The following is a 19,958-nucleotide window of genomic DNA, read 5'->3' on the forward strand; positions in this document are numbered from 1 at the left end:
ACATGTGTGCATTCCAAACGTCCCCCGGCCTGTTCTATTCTACACAGTGGTAACGAAACATGCAACAGAACTGAAACCCTGATGGAAAAACTTTCTTGCTCCTATGTACTATAAAAACAGCATCCATACACCATTGTTTTCGTTGGTGGAGCCTCTGCAGGCTTGGCTGCGATGCAGCTATAAGTTCAAGTTCCTACAAGTGCAGAATGGTTGTGCATGAGGCACAGTCGGTAACATCAGTGGGCACCTAACCAATCTATAGCTACAGTGTACTCACTCTCATTAAAAGAGGTTTTCTAAATGATTAGTCAGAGCATGGAGGAGAAGAGGCGCCAGTTTAGGATTTATGACTCTAATTTGTGACCGTGATGCACCTAACCAAAAGGTCATATATTTACTCTGGGTCCCAGACTTGTCTTATAGAATATTCGTGGGTGTGTAAAGTTTACAGTGGCCAGAACACAGCAGGAGACTGATTCGTCACAGCCAAGACGTCTCTGCCCAAAGAGACCACAGATAGCTCCCAGAGATGATCAGAGAACTACCAAGAGTTCTGAGATGAGCCTGAAGAAGTCAGGATCAGGGGTGAGAAAAAACAAGAGGGATCAAATTCAAGCTTTCTAAAAGCTCCTAGGAGATGTGACTTTGTAGATATAATTACCACCAGACACGCAGGCTGGCTCAAGCTGAAAATGAGATCTAACAGAGGATGAGAGCTTACAGAGGATGAGAGATTTACTTGTTTATTACAAAAGCCAAAAATAAGCATTTTTTCACATGGATTTGAGCACCTTCTCCACAGCAGAACAAGGTTCAGAATCCTTACTGTGTGTGAGTCCACCCACTACATGGAAATATGGCATTTTCAGATACAACTATAGAGCGTTTTGACAAATAACAGGTATAGCACCTGACAAATCACAGCTGTTTCAGTTAAGTGCGCTAAGGTTATACAAAAGTGAAACTGAGTCTACCACCCTTATCTAGTTCCTATGTCATGCTGCCTGTCTCTGGCAAGGAATGTAACGGGTGTTGCTTACGCCGTCATACTCAAAGAAAGTCTCTGTCCCCACTGATGCAATCTGCCTCTGTGCCACAGATCTGCATTAATGATAATCGCAAGTCCTTGACAAGGTGAGTGTTTTTCAAGTGATGATGTCCTTTCCGCTTTTGTGTGCATGTGGGCTGATTGTGTGGTGTTATTAATAGGTACTCAGACACGCTGGTAATACAACGAAAAATATTATCACCGAGATACACCAAAGAACCACCATAGCTTTACCACACACACACACACACACACACACACACACACACACAACAATGAACCATTGTAAACGGAGCAGTTGTACTAAATGTAGTAATTGTACTCCTGGAAATAGGAAATTGTTGTGTTATCAGAGATTGTAAAGATTCTAAACACCTCAAAACCACTGTAGTTTCTCTAGAAACAGGTGGCAGGGTTAGTTGAGGGGTTTAGCCTATAAAATGCCAGGATCAGAAACCACTGCATTTGCACTCCTATTTCAAATCTCTTCAGCAACTTCTCCTAACAAATGAAGAGTTTGCATTAAATAGGTATTTTTTCTAACTGCTTGTCCAGAAACACACCTTGGAGGGTGTGCTAGTCCGTCATAGGGTGACACAAACATTCACTCACACCTACGAACACTTGAGTCACCAATCCACCTACCAACGTGTGTTTTTGGACTGTGGGAGGAAACCAGAGCACCCTGAGAACACACCAAACTCCTCACAGACAGTCACCCGGAGCGGGACTCAAACCCACAACCTCCAGGTCCCTGGAGCTGTGTGACTGCAACACTACCTGCTGCAGCACCATGCCACCCATTTCTAAATAAACTAAATTGTCCTGTAAGTGTATGTATAATGCACACATTTAAAACCAATGGTTCTACATGGCTCTTTTAAAAGGAAAATGGTTCTATATAGAACCCTGAAGACTTGAATGAAGAACCTTTTTCATAATTAAAAGAGTCCTTTGCACCATGAAGGTGTTCGTCAGAATGATGGTGAATATGCTATAGATGGGTCTATATGGCACCTTTCAAAAAAGGTTCTATATGGCACAAAATACGGTTCCTCTACTGTAACACGCTTGACAATAGAAGCCTTCTCCAAAAGGAGATCTATAGAACCATCTCTAGCACATTCTCCATCAATCTGAAGAACCCCTTCATGATGCAAAGAACATCAATCATGCCAAAGGTTCTTCAAGTGCTCATAGTTTTATATAGAACCAGTTCCTTTAATAAAGAACCTTTGAAGAACCATCATTTTTAAGCGTGCATGTGTGCCTAATAAACAGTCAATGGAGGATAGTTGGGTGACAGTCTTCTTTATCCTATTTCTGTATGTTTAGCAGACAGCAGCTGTCACACAGGTGAATGCATAGCATACGCACACACACACACACACACACTTCTCTCCTCTTCCTCTGAGGAACACCAGATTCCCTATTGAACAGGGACACGGTGCAAAACAATCATAGACCTGTCTTCTTCTCTTTATTCAGAGGCATGTCCTGTACCAACATAAGTCAATGAACGATCTTCAAACCCACTTCACAACAGCTCGTGAAGGAAGGCCTGTCCCATGGGCTGTGTACACTAGAGGCCTTCACAGAGAATAAGGAGATTTTTTTCTGCCTACACTCCAAACGTGTCTCTCCAATAAGCAGTGAAGCAGCAGAGGCGGTAACAGCTCCAGGTCCAGCTGTTTGGGTCAGTGAGTAGCACTTATGACAGATGGCCAGTTTCACATGCCCTTCTGAGACTGTTGTTCCCAAACTGTTGATTTTATTCAATAATGTAAAGTTTTTCACCGATCACCTGCAGTGGACACTGACCTTGAGAGCTTGAATGAGTTTATGCTGTACTGTCTGGAAAGTTTTCTCACTTTCGTGCATGTTTTTTCACACTGTGCCAAATCTGTCAATGGAGTGTGAATGCACAGAGAGTCACTGAGTGAGACTGGCAAGACATGAGAACACAGAGAGAGAGAGAGAGAGAGAGAGAGAGAGAGAGAGAGATGAAAAGAAAAAGAGAGGACCAGGGGAGATAGAAAAAACTGGAGAGACACATTCTCTAAATAATTACAAAAGTAGCTATGCATATTTTATCTCAGGTGAAACTGAGGAAAAGCACATAGATTCTTCAGCATTTTAAGTTTCAAATGAACCTGCCCCCCCCCCCTCCGATTCCTTTATCACTCAATACTGACTTCATTCATTGATCCCCTAGAAATCTGCCAATTTTTGGGATCAATGAGCTTTGCCCTTTACAAATGAAAACACAAATAATGATAAATAGCTCAAAACATTGTTTAATCAATCTTAAAAGGTTTTCCAGCTAATTTCAAAATGCTCTGCACGTAATGATTGAGATACTAACAGTTTCAGAGTGAAATGCTGCGCAGTCCAGAAGACTTCCTTGGTAAAACTGTGGCAATAACAATCAGGGGTCAATTTTTAGAAAGGAATCCATTTGACATACTATCCACTTGAACCACTGAATCTACAACTGTTTTCAAGTTTATTAGTAGTTTTGATTTTAAAAAAAAATAAAAAAGTAAAAATTAGAGCTAAATTATTTGTAGGGAAAAATCTAATTATGATTTTACCATCATTGCAACCGCAGTTTCTATTGCACTAATTAAACATATATCTATACATTAAAGTCTCTAGCCCTTTTTTATATTTATTTTAGAAAGAAATCCTGGGTTTTTACAGCCTTCATTCTCAACACTCTCAAAGCATGCCTTGAGAGGACGAGTGAGAACTGGATCGATCTTTAGCAGCAGGCCACGATGTGCCTTCATCTCTAACGGATGTCTGTGTGCTGAGATGTGCGTTTCTTCATCAGAAATGGTAGAGCAGGCTGAACCGTGCAGGCAGCCTGTACATCACCTCTGTCAAACACAACTCACATCAGCGTAACAGGCCAAATGCTGAAGCACCATTTCTGGCCCTAGCCAGCAGGCAATTCACAGGACAGACTCAGTCCTGAGGCCTCCCAGACTCACTGCAGAACTTGGCTATCCCTCAGAGGACTGCAGGAGCAGGTGAGTCAAAAAATCTAACCGACATGACTTTATCTGTGTTGAAGGTTGGTGGAGCTTTGCGACTGCCCAAAGGCACGTCAAAACGGGATTCAGTTGACTAATGACAAGTTACAGTTGTATGTAATCAGTGGATGACAGGGTAAACGGAGATCAAGATGTAAAACATTCAAAGCATAACATGAAAGGAAATTCAATACAGTGTAAGTGTCTACTCATGAATAAATAGAAAACGGAACTACAATAACGCTGTACAGCCTGTGATTACATAAGAAAACTAGCAAATGTTGGCCCTGTGAAGTCGAGTAACCCAATGCCAGTCTGGTCATTAGCAGACCAAGAAGAGATTTGAGTTGGAGTGCAAATAAACAAAGCCTTAGTGAGAAAAGCCCATTTAAAAAAAAAAAAAGAGCTAAATGATTACTATCCGACCACACACACTTTCTCTTTTCTGTTTCTTTTCTCACTTTCTTTCCATCTCCTCAGTCTTGCATGTCATCCATTATCTATTATCTATGACATTATCTTTCCTGCCCCATTCATATCACTGTGGGAGACTGTTAAGTCACGACTGTTTACTGTCAAGGGACCAGAAACATAAAAACACACTCTTTTCTACAACAAACTTCCCTTAAACCTCTGCATTTCTGGTGAGAACAAATCTAAAAGATTCCAGGATTTAATAAGGACATGCATGACATTTCATATTAATAATCTCCTTTAACAGTATTGGCAGCTGCTGACTGATAAAGAACCCATGAGAAACCAGCTGTTTCAATGGACAAAGAACTGTAACCTGGACAACTATGATCATATATCCATCTTCCTTCTGTGCCATAAACTAAGCTTTATCTCAGCCTGTAACCTAAGTTCCTCATCACAGGGCCAGCTGTGGGAAAATGAGATGCACAGCAGAGCCATGGTACACTGTTTTGGTAAAAATAAATATGAAATATTTTCCAAATATATCACATTTCCACTTGATGCTACTGTTAGCATAAATAAATTAATACTTATAATAAGTTTAAATAATTTTGTTACTGCTTCTCTGTATTAAAAGAATGTCTGGCAAACGTTACAGCAATTTTCATAGGCACTACATATTTTTGTTTTTAATTTTACTGTATTTTGTCCTGCATTGTTCATTTCAACACAGAGCAAACCTCACACAAAAAAAATGAGTTAAACAGCTGTGTAGTGATGCAGCTAAAAATACAAATACTGTTTTGTGACACAAATGTTGTTACACGAGTATGTACGATAAATCATAGCAGTGCAGAACTAATGCAGAATGAGAGAATGAGTTTTAATCTGCCGGCTCACACTGCAACATACAGCAGCAGACACTCTACACCAACAGGTTGATTTAAAGCTACAGTGACAAATACGAAAAGAGAACACTTCACCAAAAAGCACACACATACCTGCAAACACGTTCTCTCAGTCTGTCTCTTACCTTACACTGAATATGTTTCAATACTTTCAGTTTTCAATACGATTGTGTCTCGGATAAATCCTCAGGTTCCGAAGCTGCTTCCCCCGTGCAGACAGACGGGTGGAAGACAGATTGCTGTAGGCTAAAGTCCCATAAAGGTGTGTGTGTTTGTGGCAGCTGTGCTGTGGTAGACTTTAAGAAGAGCTGCTAGCGGTTAGCGGCTCTAAAAGCTTGTGAGGAATGCAGCCCTCCTGTGTTTCTGACAGCACTTCCCACTCACATCTGAAGCTGTTTACCCCTCCCTCTCTCCCTCTGTCTCTCTCTCTCTCTCTCTCTTTCTAAGCTCTGCTGACAGCACCTCCCCCTCTCCAGGTAGTAGGAGTGTCTTTCTTAGTTTCTGTGTCCTGTCTTTATTTCTTCTCTCTCTTACCCTTTTTCAGATTTCAGAACTTGTCACCTCATAGCAAATATTTGTAAGTTTTTTTATCATGTTTAATATGACTTTGCCCTTTAGCACTGACATAAAAAAAATTCATGATTAACAAATATAAAAGGATGAAAAATGAGAATGGTGGGGGAAAAATACACATCCTACATTTACATTTTTTATTGGGTCTAACAACATTTGAAGTCAGATCATGTTGCAGCATTGGGCACTTTTCTTAGTTTGTTATGCTTACACTGCTAGTAAAAACTTTGGAAACACACCTAAATGAATAGGCACTTCTTTAATCTAAAGAAACGTATGCTTTGGAAAACTGATGCACAAGTACTTAATCATTTCCAGAATTAGTATTTCAGTGTCAATGTCGAAAATGTATACAAACATGAAGAACTAAAGTCAACAAAGGTATTTAAGCAATAGTACAGTCTTTGTTTGTAGACAAGCATCTCGGGTGGCTCCTCACAAAGCTACTTGGAGAATACCAATGAAACCAAATTGCATCAAACTTCTTTAAAAAAACAGAATGGTTCTGATCTCAGCATAGGTCTTTACATAGTATTTCATACTTTTGTTTCCTTTCAAACATATGAAAAATATAATTGCCAATATGTAGATGCTAAGCTGTGTTCTGTTTTATCACTCTAATTTACTTTGGTACATAGACTCATATGACGTATGTATGTGCTGTACTCTATGCTTACAGTTGGTGCACTGTGTATATTGTGTTTTTGATTGTGTGAGGCGTTATTACAACAGCAACAACTGGCATAATTCAGATGAACACTTCACTTTATCACTCATTAAATACATCTATAAAGATCCATCATGTTATTCTTCTAGCTGGAGAGAGACTGAATGGCCTGTCAGAGTGAAACTAGAGGCTTGCTCTGGATGTTCCTCTTTCATATGCTCAAATGACTATGCAAACAGCAGACTCATTCTCATTGATTCTATCCCTCTCTCTCACTCACACTCACACACACTCCGACTCTTTCAGTCCCTCTCTGAGTTTCATAAATGAAGAAATGGTTGCCCACTCTTATGCTAATTATTGCTATTAATTCAGGGTCAGCCTAATGACTTTCAGAAGGGAGTGCCCCACATTGAAAAACAAAATAGACAGAAATCTGAGCCTTTAGGCTGAGCTGAAACTAGATACCATAGTGACGAGTTTAATATTTAAACAGATGTAAAACACATGGACCTCATCACAACGATTATACTCAAACAGACTGGACAGCCAGGAAGATACAAACATCTGGACATCAGCACACACCCCTTAAAACTGCAACACAAGCCTGTGCACACACACGCAAACTCACACAGAGACAGTCTATAGTGACAGATAAAATCAAAGAAAACTGAACAAAAGAAAAGGTGTTTTCAATTAAAATGTATCCTTACACACACACACACACAGTAATCTATCTGTGATGGACCTTATTGCAATGATGCATCTCCACCTGCATTCTGAAGCTCAACAAACTAAAACTCAGACAGCAGCATCGTGATCAAACCAGTCATAATGTTGCATAATAAAACTAAAGCCCATTTCATAGGATCAGTTTCAGTATTCTAGTTCAATTTCCCTTTCTAAATAATGGCCCTTTTAGCAACAAACCTTTTTATCTAAAGGAAGAACAGAGCTCAGTTTTCTCCTATTTATCCTGAGAAGGACTGAGAAAAGTAAAGAACAAGCTAATTAAATGTAGACAGATGTAACATTATACAAGGAATGTACTCGACTTATTCCATATACTCCACTTTTGCCTAGCCTACAGCAGAAAGACTAATAAGGACTATTAAGCACTACTGTCTGCTCATGGTCGTATATACAGCAAATTCCCTGAGGCATCATAGTGTGAAGAGCTTTTGACACATTTCTGGGTTTAGGCATGAGTCACATACTCTGACTTTTCCCCACCAGGCCCAAAACACTAAAAATAAAATTCTTAGTACTAAAACACCCAAACATAGTCTCTAGAGACTAAAGAAAAGGAGAGTGACATTTGTGATGCTTATGGGAAATAATTAATTCATAATCAAACTAGCTTTGTAAACATGACAGAGCTGTAGAGGTGTCTAAAAGTGTTAAGCTTATTTGTTAAAAAAGGGTTCATCAACAATAGCTCAACAGCAATAATATGAAAAAATAGCCAGTCAGTGTGAAATCACCCCTTGTTTATCCTTCTTTACATTTCATGGCTGGCTTCCAGGCATTCTTTGGGGGTAGGGGGTGCTCCTTTAACCTCCACCCGTCCCCCACTGGAACATTCTGGACCCCCCAGCTAGGTGATACTGGGATAAGATACAGTTTGGATAATGATGTATGGTAAATAATAGGGATTTCAGAAAAATTTAACAATCTATGTCACTATTCAAATCTTGCTAATCTAGCAACTCATATATTTCAAATCTTTAAGCCCATTCCAAGGACTAAATTAATTCGTTTACAGGTACGTATTAGCCTAACTAATATCGCAATGTTGTACCTGTGTTAGTCTATCTCCCAATTCTTATTGAAGAATTCATATTGGAACTGGCAGATTGTTTAAACTAGCCAAAGTAGGACATTCATTTGCTGATACTTGGCCAGCAACTGACAAGAGGATTAAGTTATTCAGATGAGTGTCAACCTACAACTGCCAATAGATGAATGCACCCCTAGATTTATCCCATATTTAAACTATAAACATACCTTTACAGCTAAGGTTATTGTAAAGAGCAGACTTTTATGAGGACCACCCTGATGTTCAAAACAAACCAGCGGAAGCAGACTGCAGAGTCAAAGGTAAACCCATTCATGTCACAAGGCTCAGTATCTATGAGAGCTCTTCGTACCTACTTTCCTTCAATGACCTTAGAGTAAACAAAGGCATTAAGAACAGGAGCGCTGTAATTTCTTTCTTGGCAATAGACAGTGTTTGCAGAACAAGGAACATCAAAGAACAAATAGCTCGTCTATAGCGTCCACTATTGAAATGGAAATCTCAGCACTGCAGTGGATGGAGCAGGTGCCAGAAAAGGGGTGTGCCGTTAAACCCTACCTGTTCAAACTTGACCACAAATTTAACTCTTCAATGAAAACACACACTTTCTCTGGGCTACATACATCCGGAGTGTACAGGTGCACATTTAAACCACATTTTACAGCAAAGTGGTGGAAATTACAGGTAAGCTCAGTCGGGTGTATGAAATTTAGGTGAGTGATCAGAGCTGTAAAAAAGGAACTTGTCTGAAAACAGTTTTATGAGTACAAAGCTTAACAGGGATGATTGCTGAAGAAGTTTCAAACATTCAGGGCCAGATAACAGCTCAAAAAGATCTAAAATTCATCCTTTTCAAAACCATGGGTTTCTAAGAATAGCCCAGGTGTTGAGCAACGTGAGCGTGGGATCATAGCGTTCCTGCTTTTGTTGACATCACTTTCGCATGATGTGAGGAAGGAAGAAAACAAGGTAGTGATGCCTGATTGCTGTTTATACTCAGAGAAGTTAAATATAGATTCACACTGTCATTATGGTCAGTATGATAACACTGCGCTGTATCACCGGTTACACTGTGTGCTCGTTTAGAACAAAGTGCACATTCTTCGTCCCAAAACAAAACAATGTCGTGAAATTCAGCCTGGCTCACTTAGACCACAATAAAAGGTCAACCCTTGGCAGGAGGATACAGTCTTTTTAAAGCACACAACCAAAGCCAAAGAAATTAACTCAGAAGCAATTTCCAAGACGTGGTACTAGGTACAGTTCTACGTACGCTTTGCATGCTCTCTTTAGAAAACGTGGTACTTTTCATAAGCCAATAATAGCACCAACACTTTCTTAAATATAAATATACATTTGTTAGGATAAAGTTATTGATCATAATTTTTCCTTTCTGACATGGAACCAGATGGTTCGGATTAATGTAAACAGAGAACACGTCTTTTACAGAAAGAACAAATGATGTATGAAGAACAACATAATACTACAATACATTTAAGTGTGCCATACATTCAAGCCACAGAACTCTCATATAATATGTGTGGCTCAAACTGATATGACAGATTAAATGTCATTCTGTGCCAGCCATTTTTAGTCCAATGTCTTTGCTAAATACCACAAGGATCAAACAGCACAGCATCATTCTCCCCCGTCTTTAAATGAGAATGAGCCACAGCTCAGTTCAGCACGAGAGTCCAGCAGTGAGCAACGAGAAGCAGAAGCCATTTGCTTGGCTCTTTCATCTCAGTTCTCATTTTTCTGTCAGTACTTTAATCAGTACTCTTATTTCTCACCTGTTTAACCTCATACTTGTGCTCTTATGTAAACATAGCTCCAGCACTGTGATAGGAACAGATGCAGGAAATGAGGAAGAACTATTCTAAACTATCTGCGCGTCATGCAAAACACAACACAAAATCAGAAACAATGATGAGAAGTCTTCTGATATAGGAAGACTACAAAAGACTACAAAAGTTGTTTTACTTCACACTGTGTGGGTTGGTATGTTCCAGATATCTATTAATGTGTTAATGCACTGACAATGCGCTTTTTTTATTTCTTTTTAATAAATCCCCTTTAAGGTTACTGATAAGTTCAGAAAATGATGCAGACCTGCTGTCACACTCCTTCTGAATCTCCTCAAAAGAGCTGTAGATGAAAAATATTACCTTATAGAAGTACTTCTGTTTTTAAAGCAGTTCAAGTAGTTAAAGTTCTGTTAAAGCAGAAGTGAGAGTCAGCCACATTGTAAAGAAAGTGGTTTCCTAGCAACCAGTGGTCAGTGGAACCATAAATCGAATTAAAAATAATCTAATTAATCACAAAATAACAGCATGAGAAGAATCTGTCTGTGTAGTCAAACTGCAATATACCTTCTGCACACTACCTTGAAGGAATTTACATAACCCTGAGGATAGGCCGATACATAACCACCCTTAATACGGTAAGAGTCCATAACATTTTGCATTTCCCATAGATAATATTATCCAATGCTTTGGAGCCATCAATACCACCCACTGCTGAGTACATATTCCTGGCTGAGGTTTTAAAATAATATTATCAGTCAGTAATTCAATAAGGTGATGTTAAATACAGAAGCAAATTCAGTTAGGTAAAAGACACTGGAGAAGACAATGAAGAAAGACTGGAATGTTTCAGTGGCCAGTCACGGTCAGGCGCCTTTCATCGTTCTCAGCGGTGCACTGGCCCAGGTCAAACGGAGGGCACCAGAAGATAAATAGAGGAGCAAGAGGAGACAGTAAACACCACCCATGCTCAGTCATGTCAACACTTAGCCTCTATCCCTGCACACACATTTATTTAAACAAGAGGTCAGAACAGTATGCAATTTAAGATTCAAATGCTTTTTTTGATGCTACTAATTTTTCGCATGCTCTGTGGGTGACTGTAGCTGAGTGCACAAAGGCATGTAACGTAAATATTTTAGTCAGATGTAATAAAGATAGAAGCACTCCAGCCCATGAAACTGCTAAAGCAGAAGAGGAAAAACGCTTAGGAGGACAGTCATTTACATATTCAGGCCTTTTGCACAATTTAACACCAGGTTTGGTCAAAATACCACTAGGATGAAACAACACAGTGCAGCTCTTTCGCTGTCTAAAGAGCCCTGTTCACAAAGACCGGTTTCAGTACCTGTTTCTGTAACTGAGAACAAGCCACAGCTCAGTGCAGTAGAGCTCAGGAGTGAGGAGCAAGGAGCAGAAGCTCTGGTTTGTAACTATATTTGCCTGGTTCTTGTTCTTTTCTGTTCTCATTTTCTAAGTATTTAGAAATTTCGCTGAGTTTATGGCGATAAATGAACGTATCCCGAGGAGTGTTCCGCATCTGGGAGAACCCACTGGACACGCTTAATGATGAGTAGTTGATTTTAAGTTATAGATTTGAACGGCGGTCGATCCATGATTTGTTTAAGCGTCGTGAGTTGGATCACGCTACTTTCCGCAGCTGTGTTCTTCCTGCTGCGATGCAGTTAATGAGTGCTCTCTGATTTTATGCTATGGGATCCTTCCAGTCAGTAATAGGTGAGGTAGTTCATGTCCACAAGTCAACAGTGTGCCACATCATTCACCGAGTTTCAAACTCCCTCGCCCATCTGCTGAAGTTTGTGAGCCGGTACAGCAGAGGTGATAACAGGTATCACAGTGAGTGCATGTAAACAATGGTTTCCATGGAAACAATAGAATTTTACTCCTCTAACAAACCTGTTAGTACAGCAAATCCCTTAACACATTTCCTTACGTAATGAAATCTTTTAAGGGATTCTGGGCAACACCCTTAATTAAATCCCTCAGCTAAGGAGAAATTAAGCCTTATTTAAGTCATACTTAAGGGGAATACTTAAGGGGATTTGTGAAACCGGCCCATGATCCCCAAATTAACATGAACATGCAATTAAAACATCATTTTTCATGTCACTTTTTAAAATAAGAATGCTATCTCTTTGTATCAAAAATGCAATAGATATAACTGCAACCAACAATATGTTTTTATGCACCTTCTCTTCACTTGCTTCTGATGTTGGGTGTGTGTGTTTCACTGAATCAAAGTATCTACCTCATCTTAGAAAAGTAAATTCTGCCAAAATAATTCAGACCCTACTGCAGTCCAATATTGCCCGACTATAATATTTGTAGTATTTCTAATTATTTTGTCTGATGCAACCATAGATTCTACACACATGAGACTTCCAACGCTGGCCTCCAGAGTCTACATGAAATGAGCAGATAGTGTTGTGAGTGGATTGTGTGCTTGATTCTTTGTGACAAAAGGCTTTCAGACACACAGTGGTTATAAAAAGAGTCCAGTCAGGTGCATGAAGGCCAGAGGTCATGAGAAACAAAAAGCATGGAAACCCATTCTTTAAAGCTGAAGCACTTCCACCCCACACTCTCAGGTCTGCCGGTCTGCCTCTCTCTCTCTCTCACACTCTCTCTCTCTCACTTAAACACAAACAGAGACAGCAGATATTCAGAACAAAGGTGCTTTTAGCAGCTTTCATCCTAACCCCCCTTCAAAGCTAAGATGACAGACAGAGTGATAGTGTAAAGTTAACATATTTTATCATGGCCATTACAAACTTTACTTCCTCTCTTCTCTTCTCTCTTCTGGTTATGATCTGGCTGCAGGATTCAAATAACTAATAAAATATGTTTTAGTGTTTCTTCAGTTTGCTGAGAGACTGCTGCATGACAGAGAACAAATAGGTAAAAGAGTGTTAGTTTAAATAACGGCCAGTGGGAGGTTTCCTGAAAGGGACGGCCCTCAGGGGCCTCAGTCCTGCTCCATCTGCCAAGAATGACATCATGTCAATTAACTTTCATTGTTCCTGATCGTTCAGCTTTGGTTTAGGGTTTAATCAGAAATGACTTCTTTATTTTTAACAACTGATATGTTGCTGGCTCCAACATTGTCTGATATGTAGATACATTCTGAATCTCCCACAGAACTGCTGAAGTCACCATAGAGTCTAGTGTAATGTCTGCAATCGGTCTGCATCAGGAAAGTCTTATTTTTAGCAAGCTTCCTCCAATGAACAGCCTTGGGCCTTGACCGTTTTTATGTTTGTTTTCTCTAGCATTGTCTTAAACTGATTAGGAAGGCTGAGCAGATACTTCATGGTATAGCTTCTTAAATTAATGCCCAGGTAATGCATTTAAGCGGAACCTTGTGAGAATCTTGGGAAAAGATGTTTTGTGTGTTCTCAGCTCTCATAAAATGCATTTGAGGTTTACTGTTTCTAGCAGATGATAGTTAAGAGCCAATTAAAAAAAATCAGAGTACAGCAAACAATCATTTCATCCCTAGTAGTTTGGAACCTCCCAAGTTGGATTAAAAAACCTACTTTTATTCCACAACAAAGGATCTTACAAGATCAAGCCTACAGTGTATTTGCTAAGTTAAGGACTGTGGATTACTTACAGATATTCCCACTAGGGCAGAGAAAGTTCAACAGTAAAATTTGTTCTTGTCTCCTCAGCTAAATCTCTCTGCTAGCTTTGGTGCAATGGAGGTCACATATATGTAAAAGCCATTATCGCTTGGTCACACATAATGCACTCAGTCAGTCATTTTGTCAACAGATGTTCTACTACTAGATGTACGGACTCCACACATTGTTCTTAGATTTTTTTTCTCCACACAAACAGGTCCCACTTGGAGACGAGGCAAACAACAATATCACAAAATATTACATTAGATTATAGTACTCTTGAAAGTTAACATGGGCACTGGAAACCATACAAGGCAGCCCAGAGAGCACAAAAGCCAGAAAAAACCCACAGAATTAAGTAAAATGAACCACACTAAACAGTACAATGAAATCTCCAGCAATAAAACATTCTGCATTGCACATCACTTACTTTTTATTGGACACAAATTTCTAGTTTTCTCCTTTACGTCTGTAAAAACACTTCACTCAGTCTGTTTCCACAGTAACACAGAGAGAAACTTTCCATTAATTACAGTGAGCAACGTTTTCAACAGCTACTCAAGAAATAAAAGCTAAACCTTCAACCATCATTCTCCTACCATTATGGGAGCAATAAAAAAAGCAGCGTTCCCACTCTCACACTGGCGTTAACTATCCACTCACCTCGATTTACTTTGTAGGATGCAGAACACATGTGCGATGAGGTGACGATCACCTAAAAGTCTGCACAAACTAATTCTGAGAAATACAAATAAGAGGCGGGGGAAAAAGTGAAGTGGTGTTGCTCATGCTGTTGCCCCGGGAGACCGAAGCGCTTTCAAAGAAATCGGCCAATGACAAACACTGCCAATTGTGCTGAGACAAAAAAAATCACATGACAGCAGGGCTGCTGTTCAGTCTGTACCCAAAAAAAGGGGGGGTTAGGAATGAAGGCCTGGGAGAGTTACAAAAGAAACCAAACTGAAGTAGCCCACCATGCCAAGCCCCTAACTTCATTGTCTTCTTTACGCCTGTTTAGGGGCCCTTCGCTGCTTTGAACATCCATGTTAACCTAACCCTGACCTGTATTCTGATCTGGAGCTGAATCTGTCTAGAGGAGTGGCTTCACCACTGCAATAACCAGGCTAGACATTTTCAAAACACACCAAAATCTAGTGTGTTTTCCATAAACAGACTGCCGTTTAGTTTGTGAGCTAAATGTGTTACATGGGCTTGATGCAAAAAGCAGAAACAGAAGAAGAGTTTACAATATGTTTTCATTTAACTCTCAGACTTAACTATGCACTGAGCAATGAGAAGTCATGTTGGGAGTGTAATCAGATTAAAGTCTTTAGTCATTTCAAATCAGAGCACGATCATAAAACTTTATCATGATGTAACTTACTTTGAAACATTGTCACCACTTTCACTTTTCCTTAATGTTAAAATATCCATAGCAAAGTAAACTCAACTTTTTGCCTTTTTGGAATAAAAGAGTTGTAGTATGTAAACAATGTTTCAGAACGTATCTTTTAAACTCTATTTAACATATCATTATAACTAGAAACAAGTTTATTTGAAATTCATTATTTTTGTGATGTCATAAAAAAATCATATCTATTGACATTAGGAGTGACAGACAAAACATTTTTCAGGATGATTGCATCAGTCTGTGGTGTTGATTGTGATCTTAGAGTGGTTTATGTTGTCCGTGCCTGAACTCATTGGGGGTTCTGAATTCCTACCAATCCACAATCTATGAAATAGTAAAACAACCCATTTTTGAGGTCACATGAAAATATGGGATTCATTCATTATCTGTAACCACTTATCCAATTCAGGGTCGCGGTGGGTCCAGAACCTACCTGGAATCATTGGGTGCAAGGCGGGAATACACCCTGGAGGGGGCGCCAGTCCTTCACAGGGCAACACACACATTCACTCACACCTATGGACACTTTTGAGTCTCCAATCCACCTGCAACATGTGTTTTTGGACTGTGGGAGGAAACCCACGCAGACACGGGGAGAACTTCTGTGAAGAGACTGTCTCTTCACAGACAGTCACCCGGAGCGGGAATCGAACCCACAACCTCCAGGCCCCTGGAGCTGTGTGACTGCGACACTACCTGCTGCGCCACCGTGCCGCCCCCTGAAAATATCGGATGAAACAAGCCATTCTGATTTTGTGCTGCATCTTACATGTGAGTGGACCAGTGTGTATGTGAGAGCAAACAAAAACAACAAGCAGGGAAATGTACGTGCAGTGATTAAGTATGCTGTAACACTACAACAGACAAGAGAATTGAGAGAAAATTTATAAAAAACCGAGCTTCTGCTCATTCTCTTTTAAAGAAACAGGCACTGAAACCAGTTGTTCTGAAGAGGGCCGTTTAGACAAGAGGGAGAACAGTGCTGTGTTGTTTGACCCTTGTGGTATTGGTAAATTGTGGAATAGGTGTATATTATACTCGCATTAAGAATACCTTGAATCATTCACCCCGGAAGGGCAAAAAGTAGAGATACTACTAATTTACAGCCAAAGAATTCCAATCAAGGAAGAGCATGTAATTTTTTAAAGACAGCTACATTAACAGGTTATGATATAAATGTGATCATATATCATATGTTTAGTGTGGTTATATCATATAAATATGATATAAATAACAATAGAAAAATTATGAGAACAGTTCATTGCCTTGAGAAGAAATGCATTGTGTCGTCTCAAGTTAAAAGCATAGCTAAATTTATGATGGATTGGACAAAGGGCTCACTATACAGAACTGATGCCAAGTTCACTTCTGTAGCACTGTGAGAAATTGCAAGGGGGATGTCCGTGAATAAGTTTGTGCTATCTCCAGCTGGTACATAAGCCTTTTTTGTTCTTTCACCAAGCAGCTGGACAAATGAGTCAATGTGAAACTCTTTGGAGGAGGAGGCAGAGACTGACACCATTAGATTTCAGCCTACATTTCTGCCTTCAAAGGACAGATTAATTAAGTCAAACAAGCTAGAGTTTTATATTTTCATGAAGAGACATGATATGGGCTACACATACAAAGAAGTTCCACACAGGAAGTTCAGACTATCACAACAAGATGATGCCGCTTCTTGATACATTCTTTAAAATGTCTCCAACAGATTTGCTCATATACAACACTGCACCACTGAAAGCTTTAAAGAACCAATCAGTCACGTTCTCTGATCAGTCTTCTTCACGTTATGAAACAGCTGTTCTAGTGACCTGGACGTGTCAGAGATTGTGACCTAAACCTGTTTTAATAATCGCCACTCTTTGGAGCATAAACTGGGTCATTCAAGGACAACAAAGCATTCTGATTCTTTGTTTCATGTTGCACTTTTTAGAAAATTTAAAAATGATAATCACTTATGTTTATTATATAGTTGAAAATGTCTTATTTCTACTTTACGATGTGCCACTATATGTCTTGATGAGTAGTAGATTAAGAGTCAAACACCAGTCTACCTCATTGTTAATGGCTGTGCCTACATCAGAGACAGATTGCATCCATAAATGGGCACTCTCAACGCATCACCATCAGAAAAAGATCATGGAAACCTGAAGACAAGCTGTCAGCTATTTACAGTGAAGTGCTGTTATGGCAATCATCGGCACATACATCAGACTAATGACAGTGCCCAAACTGCTAGCCAAAGACAGGTGGACTGCGTTCTGCAAATGACACCAAACATTAGCAGCATTGTAAGTCAAACTGACCGCTGCTCATCACTCACTCTCAGACTTCCAATCTACATGACACCAAATACTTTGGGGCTACATAACATAGGTATGTGCTTCAAGCTATCTCACATACTGCAATTTTGTTGATCTATTCATCCAGACACAATGCCATGAAATAGGGCGTTATAGGACAGGTATTCCAATAAAACTGATTAACAAGCTCATTAGGAGTGGCGTGAGATGTGCAGAGCACAGAAAATTATAAATGAGCAAAGCCAACATTGAAAGTACGTCTCAAATTTCCTTCATTTCCTCATTAGCTAGGGCCCTGCAAAAAGAATCAGGCATTTTCTAGAACATTCCCAATGTCATTATCGTTCCACAGCACTACAGCCTTTGGCATCATTATGTTTTTCTTTTTTTTTTTTCCCCCCACACATTAGTTGGGCCGAGGGATTAATACTTTCTATATTGCAACAGCAGTTTGCAAGAGTGTAATCTTAAAAGCACAAGACCTGCTGTTGTAATTATGACATATATCATCAATAATATTGCCTTAACAAGGGGAAATTACGCCATGAAGGACGACTGGGTTTGTGGTTCTGATGTTTCCAGATTCAGCAGTCTCTCACCAGCAATTTACTAACTCTCAGCACTATACTGATCACTGCACGACACGCCTCAGTTTATTCAGATAAACAGCCCAAGACTAGCTTTTTAAAAGTTGTGTTTGTGGCATTAACATGTAAAGACACCTCACTTGGCCCAAACACACACACACACCCATATATATAGAATAGCACTCTCTCTCTCTTCTCTCGCTCTCTCTTTTTCTCTCTATCGCTCTCTCTCTCTCTCTCTCTCTCTCTTTCTCCTCTCCCCTCTCTCTCTCTCCCCTCCTCTCTCTCTCTCCCCTCTCTCTCTCCCCTCTCTCTCTCTCTCCTCTCTCCCCTCTCTCTCTCTCTCCCTCCTCTCCCTCCTCTCTCCCCTCTCTCTCCCCTCTCTCTCTCTCCTCTCTCTCTCTCTCCCTCTCTCTCTATATATATATATATATATAACTTGACTAAGAAGTGCAAATTCTTCGAATTAATTAATTGCATAGTGCAGCTTAAACTCTTTCAGGCAGACGCCAAAACTGTCATTTGGTGGTGTTTGCTGATTGATATCTGTGTGCTTTGAGGTTAGAAAGATATCAGTGTTTAATGTAAAAGACAGATGCCGGATTGTACTCTATACTGCTGTCCCTGAGGAATTCGTCGTTGCACAGATTAAATCTCTCTCTGCAGATGAGGACTGTGTGCCTGTCTCTAAGCAACAAGACACATCTCTTAGCTAACTTACAAACAAGTGGAATAGCTCTGAGTGTTACTGGAAAGAATAAATCACTTAAAGTAGTGCTGCAGCTGTTACCTGCGGGGACATGAAGTAGAAAACAGTTAATGCTTAATCTTTAGTAATAAAAAATGTGAAAAACTGATTTTATTCAGTTACAAACATGAGGTTTTTCTTCATTTTCTCTCATTTCTCAAAATGTATTTGTATGGCGCACTGCACCTGACCTGACCACTTCACGACTACAAGAACAGACAAGTGGCTTAGGGAGTGCACTGAAATATATTAAGCTACTTATTAAAAGTGACTTTTTCCCTCCTCAAACTCGTGCAGACGTCCTTAAGCTTCACTTTATCGTGTTCTAGCGAGAATTGCCGTAACCTGCCGCTCACCGCTGAGGTTCGGTTCAAATAATGCTAGTTAACGTTAGCAACGGCGCTGAAAAAAAAAACTTGATTTAGACGCCAACTCAGCTAACGAGTACAATATTCGTTGTATATTTAGGTGGATGAGTTCTGTAAATAGTTGGACTGAGGAGATATGAGCGCGTTCGTGATATAAGAAGTTGTAAATCGAGCTGAGGTAAACTACAGAAGTAAACTCACCGGCTCCACTCTGTCTCTCTACTCTCCGCAGTCACTGGTACGAGAGACGCGCTGCTGCCACATCAGAGTTTGTGTGTGTGTGTGTGTGTGCGTGCATACACGAACGCGTTACCCCGTTGCCATGGTTCACCTTAAAGGGGCACTTTAAAATTATTAAAAAGTTTAAGACCCCTACAGTAGAAACCGCGTTTTTTACCTTCTTAACACGACCGTGTGTTTGTGTTTATATGAATCGTGTGAAATAAGCAGTCAACCCCATGGGTGAACATTTTTGCTTTGAAACTGCACTGTCCAGGGTTTCTTACGTCACAGACTTAAGGAATCAGTCCAGACAATTTATGGGGCAGGGCATTTGAGCTGTAGGTGAATGATGAAGGGGTAGATGGAAATGAGGGGATCTGCATCCACATTTACTGAATGAAGATAGAGGTGTAGTCATATT

At 39.9% G+C, this 19,958-nt stretch overlaps 1 protein-coding gene across 2 annotated transcripts in view; it reads right to left on the reverse strand.

Annotated features, from left to right (window-relative positions):
• rassf7a (Ras association domain family member 7a) overlaps positions 1–19,624 on the reverse strand; it is a 36,775-nt gene extending 17,151 nt beyond the window's left edge. The window contains exon 1 of one of the 2 annotated variants that reach the window (XM_066669767.1): positions 19,517–19,624. The gene's annotated coding sequence lies outside the window, so the exon portion shown is untranslated. Of the gene's footprint in view, positions 1–5,536; positions 5,786–19,516 lie in introns of those variants that run through there. The other variant, XM_066669768.1, reaches the window with a different exon arrangement.
• Positions 19,625–19,958: the final 334 nt, after the last annotated feature.

This window comes from Hoplias malabaricus, chromosome 4, assembly GCF_029633855.1.
Source record: "Hoplias malabaricus isolate fHopMal1 chromosome 4, fHopMal1.hap1, whole genome shotgun sequence".
In the NCBI taxonomy this organism is placed as follows: Eukaryota; Metazoa; Chordata; class Actinopteri; order Characiformes; family Erythrinidae; genus Hoplias; species Hoplias malabaricus.